This window comes from Bombina bombina, chromosome 1, assembly GCF_027579735.1.
Source record: "Bombina bombina isolate aBomBom1 chromosome 1, aBomBom1.pri, whole genome shotgun sequence".
Classification (NCBI taxonomy): Eukaryota; Metazoa; Chordata; class Amphibia; order Anura; family Bombinatoridae; genus Bombina; species Bombina bombina.
This window is the reverse complement of record NC_069499.1, coordinates 368436830-368442829: the sequence shown is the minus strand read 5'-3', so window position 1 is coordinate 368442829 and position 6000 is coordinate 368436830.

Below are 6000 nucleotides of genomic sequence, written 5' to 3'. Positions count from 1 at the left end.
TGTAATCATGTGTCTATTACACTGTAATATTGTTAAATATTGTAAAACTAATGTATAAAGTGCAAAATTACGCAATTAAATGGCGATAAAAAGGTTAATGTCTCACAGCAGCCATGTTGATTATGGAAAAATCGCAATTTTACCAATCTTGGTAGAGGACTTTGCAAGGAGCATACGTGCAAAATTGTGCTTTATTGCACTAAGCGGTTTAAGAGAAGAAGATGTTTAAATATTTTCGCAAAATGCAAGATGGTTGCTACATCATGTGACCAAGTCACTTCTGTTGAGCAATGGAAAATCTAGGTCATAGCATCACTAAGCACAGCAAGTTTCAAAGTTGCAACATAAGCAGTTCCAGAGCTAAAGATTATTAAGCAGTTCTCGAAATTTGTCGCAAAAAACAATATGGCTGCGTAACCTTATGACCTATGAGTTCAATATTGCATGAGATAAAGCATTGCAATAGGCTGTACCAGCATACCTGATTTCAAGAGTTTAGCATAAGTAATTTGTGTTTTGTGAACAATTGACTCAAAAGAGGAAGTATTGAATTACAAATAATTACGATAAACATAAAACCGATATTGCTGCCGCATCATGTGACTGATTCTCTCCTAATGAGCAATTATGAATTTAGGTAACAATATAAGACTGTACAGCAAATTTCACAGTTCTGACATAAGCGGTTGCAGAGAAAATAGACTTTCGAAATTTTCGCATAAACCAAGATGGCTGCCCGATCGTAAGATATACAGCCTCCATATTACGCACAATAGTGCTCACTATAGATGTCAATAAACATGGCAAAAATAAACATTTTTGTAAAACGGTTTTGGTTTTATTATTAATTTAAATATATCGTTAAGCAATTTTGAACAATTCAAAATGGCTGCCAAACCACATGACGTATCAACTTCTCTTGAACAAATCTGAATGTTAGTCATAAGATAACTCTATAAACAAAATTTCAAGTCTGTCCCATAAGCGGTTTCGGAGAAGAAGATTTTTATAGTTTTTAAAAATGGCACATACGAAACAAAATGGCCGCCAAGCTATGCAATGTATGGCTTTCAAATTGCACATACTAATGCTCACTATAGACCTCTACAATTTGCAGAAGTTTCATGAAAATTTGCAAATGTTTTATTTCACGAAGGCGATTGCGCAATGCGAATTTTAACTGCAATATTGTCTTTAAGGGTTATGACTATGTGTAATCATGTGTCTATTACACTGTAATATTGTTAAATATTGTAAAACTAATGTATAAAGTGCAAAATTACGCAATTAAATGGCGATAAAAAGGTTAATGTCTCACAGCAGCCATGTTTATTTTGGAAAAATCGCAGTTTGAACAAACTTGGTAGAGGACCTTGCAAGGAGCATATGTGAAAAATTGCGCGTCATTGCACTAAGCGGTTTAGGAGAAGAAGATGTTTGAATATTTTTGCAAAATGCAAGATGGCTGCCACATCATGTGACCAAGGCACTTCTCTTGAGCAATAGCAATTTCAGGTCATAGTAGCATTAAGCACAGCGAGTTTCAAAGTTGTAACATAAGCAGTTCCAGAGCTAAAGATTTTTAAGCGTTTGTCGAAATTTGTCGCAAAAAGCAATATGGCTGCCAGAGCATGTGACCTATGAGTTCAATTTTGCATGAGATGTAGCAGAGCAATAGGATGTACCAGCATACCTGATTTCAAGAGCTTTGCACAAGCAGTTAAGCAGTTATGGGCAATTGAATACAAAGCTTGGCAGAATAAAAAGAATAATAATAATAATAATAATAATAATAATAATAATAATAATCCGAACAATAACAATAGGTTGTCCTGCAACTTTGTTGCTGGCCACCTAATAATAATAATAAAAATAATAATAATAATCTGAGCAAAAACAATAGGTGTCCAGCACTATAGTGCTTGGCCACCTAAATATAGCTGCAAGCAGCGATAGAGGTGGCCATGCGCATCAACATTGCAATGACATGCAAGCAGCTAAGTCACAATATAAAGCTTTATAGAAGTTTTTACAATTCTAACATTAGCAGTTGCAAAGATAACACGTTTTCAACATTTTTGCGTTTTTCAAGATGGCTGCCCACTATATGAAGAATACTTTCATCACGATCAGATGTAACTCTAGGTGACAATATATGGTTATACAGCAAATTTCACAGCTTTAACATAAGTGGTTGGAAAGAAAACATGTTTTTCGAAATTTTCGCGTAAACCAATATGGCTGCCACAGCTTGTGACCAATTCCTTCAACATGAATAACTGTGACTCTAGGTCACAATATAAGGTTATACAGCAAGTTTCACAGTTCTAACATAAGCAGTTGCAGAGAAAATAGATTTTCAAAATATTCGCATAAAACAAAATGGCTGCCAGATCATATGATATACAGCCTCCATATTATGCACAATAATTGTCACCATAGATCTCAATAAACATGGCAAAAATAAAGCATTTTTGTTAAACGTTTTTTGTTTTATTATTAATTTAAAAATATCGTTCAGCGTTTTTGAACAATTCAAAATGGCTGCCAAACCCCATGACCTATCAACTTCTCTTGAACAAATCTGTATGTTAGTCATAAGATAACTCTGTAAACAAAATTTCAAGTCTGTGCCATAAGCGGTTTCGGAGAAGAAGATTTTTGTAGTTTTTAAAAACAGCGCATACAAAACAAAATGGCCGCCAAGCTATTCATTGTATGGCTTTAAAATTTCACATACTAATGCTCACTATAGACCTCTACAATTTGCAAAAGTTTTATTAAAATTTGCAAATGTTTTATTTCACGAAGGCGACTGCGCAGTGCAAATTTTTATTGCAATATTGCCTTTAGGGGTCATGACTATGTGTACTCATGTGTCTGCTACACTGTAATATAGTTAAATAGTGTAAACATAATGCATAAAGTGCAAATTTACGCAATTAAACAGCGATAAAAAGGCGAATGGCTCATAGCAGCCATGTTGATTATGGAAAATACACGGTTTGAACAAACTTGGTAGAGGACCTTGCAAGGAGCACATGTGCAAAATTGCACTTCATTGCACTTAGCTGTTGCAGAGAAGAAGATGTTTAAATATTTTCGCACATTTCAAAATGGCAGCTAGATAATGTGACTAAATCACTTCTCTTGAACAAACTTTATTCTAGGTCAGTACAGCAGTACACACAGCAAGTTTCACAACTGTAACATAAGCGGTTCTGGAGAAGAAGATTTTCAAGCGGTTGTCGAAATTTGTTGCAAAAAGAAATATGGCTGCTAGATCACATGACCCATAAGATTTTTGTTGCATAGGATTATGCACAGCATAGATTTCTAGCACTGTGCCAAGTTTCATGAGTTTATGAGCTATGCTGTTGTTATTATAAGCATTTGAAAAAAACGGCGGAAAAATAATAATAATAGTACAAGCAATAACAAATAATAATATAGCTGCAAGCAGCAATAGAGGTGGCCAAGCGCATTACCTATGCAATGGCATACAAGCAGCTAAGTCACAATATATATCTATAAAGCAAGTTTTTGCAGTTCTAAGTTAAACAGTTGGAAAGAAAACACATTTTTGAAATTATTGCGTTTTTAAAGATGGATGCCACACTATATGGTCAATACTTTAAGCATGAACAGATGTAACTCTAGGTCACATTGTATGGTTATACAGCAAATTTCAAAGCTTTAACATAAGCGGTTGCAAAGAAAACACATTTTCGAAGTTTTTGCGTTATTCAAGATGGCAGCCATACCATGTGAGCAATACTTTCAACATGAACAAATGTAACTGTATGTCACAATATAAGGTTATTGCAGAGAAAATAGATTTTCAAAATTTTCGCAAAAAACAAAATGGCTGCCAGAAAATATGATATACAGTCTCCATATTATGAACAATAGTGGTCAACATAGATGTCAATAAGCATGGCAAAAATAAAGCATTTTGGTAAAACAGTTTTTGTTTTATTATTAATTTAAAAATATCGTTAAGCATTTTTGAACAATTCAAAATGGCTGCCAAACCACATGACTTATCAACTTCTCTTGAACAAATCTGAATGTTAGTCATAAGATAACTCTATAAACAAAATTTCAAGTCAATTTCAAGTCTGTGCCATAAGCAATTTCGGAGAAGATTTTTGTAGTTTTTAAAAACAGCGCATTCGAAACAAAATGGCCGCCAAGCTATGCAATGTATGGCTTTCAAATTGCACATACTTATGCTCCCTATAGACCTCTACAATTTGCAGAAGTTTCATGAAAATTTGCAAATGTTTTATTTCACGAAGGCGACTGCGCAATGCAAATTTTACCTGCAATATTGCCTTTAGGGGGCATGACTATGTGTAATCATGTGTCTGCTGCACTGTAATATAGTTAAATAGTGTAAATATAATGTATAAAGTGCAAATTTATGCAATTAAACAGCGATAAAAAGGCGAATCGCGCATAGCAGCCATGTTGATTATGGAAAATTTGCAGTTTTAACAATCTTGGTAGATGACCTTGCAAAGAGTATATGTGCAAAATTGCGATTCATTGCACTTATCGGTTTCAGAGAAGAAGATGTTTAAAGATTTTCGCACATTTCAAAATGGCAGCTAAATCATGTGACCAAATCACTTCTCTTGAACAAACTTTATTGTAGGTCAGTACAGCAGTACACACAGCAAGTTTCACAACTGTGACATAAGCGGTTCCAGAGAAGAAGATTTTCAAGCGTTTGTCAAAATTTGTCGCAAAAAACAATATGGCTGCTAGATCACATGACCTATGAGATTTATATTGCATAGTATTATGTACAGCATAGATCTCTAGCACTGTGCCAAGTTTCATGAGTTTTTGAGTTATGCTGCTGTTATTATAAGCATTTGAAAAAAACGGCGGAAAAATAATAATAATAATAATAATAATAATAATAATAATAATAAAAATAATAATAATAATAATAATAATCTGAGCAAAAACAATAGGTGTCCAGCACTATAGTGCTTGGCCACCTAAATATAGCTGCAAGCAGCAATAGAGGTGGCCAAGCGCATTGCCTATGCAATAGCATACAGGCAGCTAAGTCACAATATATAGCTATAAAGCAAGTTTTTGCAGTTCTAAGATAAACAGTTGGAAAGAAAACACATTTTTGAAATTATTGTGTTTTTAAAGATGGCTGCGACACTATATGACCAATACTTTCAGCATGAACAGATGTAACTCTAGGTCACATTGTATGGTTATACAGCAAATTTCAAAGCTTTAACATAAGCGGTTGCAAAGAAAACACATTTTCAAAGTTTTTGCGTTATTAAAGATGGCGGCCATACCATGTGACCAATACTTTCAACATGAACAAATGTAACTGTATGTCACAATATAAGGTTATACATAAAGTTTCACAGTTCTAACATAAGTGGTTGCAGAGAAAATAGATTTTAGAAATGTTCGCAAAAAACAAAATGGCTGCCAGAATATATGATATACAGTCTCCATATTATGCATAATAGTTGTCACCATAGATGTCAATAAGCATGGCAAAAATAAAGCATTTTGGTAAAGCGGTTTTTGTTTTATTATTAATTTGAAAATATCGTTAAGCATTTTTTAACTATTCAAAATGGCTGCCAAACCACATGGCGTATCAACTTGTCTTGAACAAATCTGAATGTAAGTCATAAGATAACTCTATAAACAAAATTTCAAGTCTGTGCCATAAGCGGTTTCGGAGAAGAAGATTTTTGTAGTTTTTAAAAACAGCGCATTCGAAACAAAATGGCTGCCAAGCTATGCAATGTATGGCTTTCAAATTGCAGATACTAATGCTCACTATAGACCTCTACAATTTGCAGAAGTTTCATGAGAATTTGCAAATGTTTTATTTCACGAAGGCGACTGCGCAGTGTGAATTTTACCTGCAATATTGGCTTTAGGGGTCATAACTGTGTGTAATCATGTGTCTGCTGCACTGTAATATAGTTAAATAGTGTAAATATA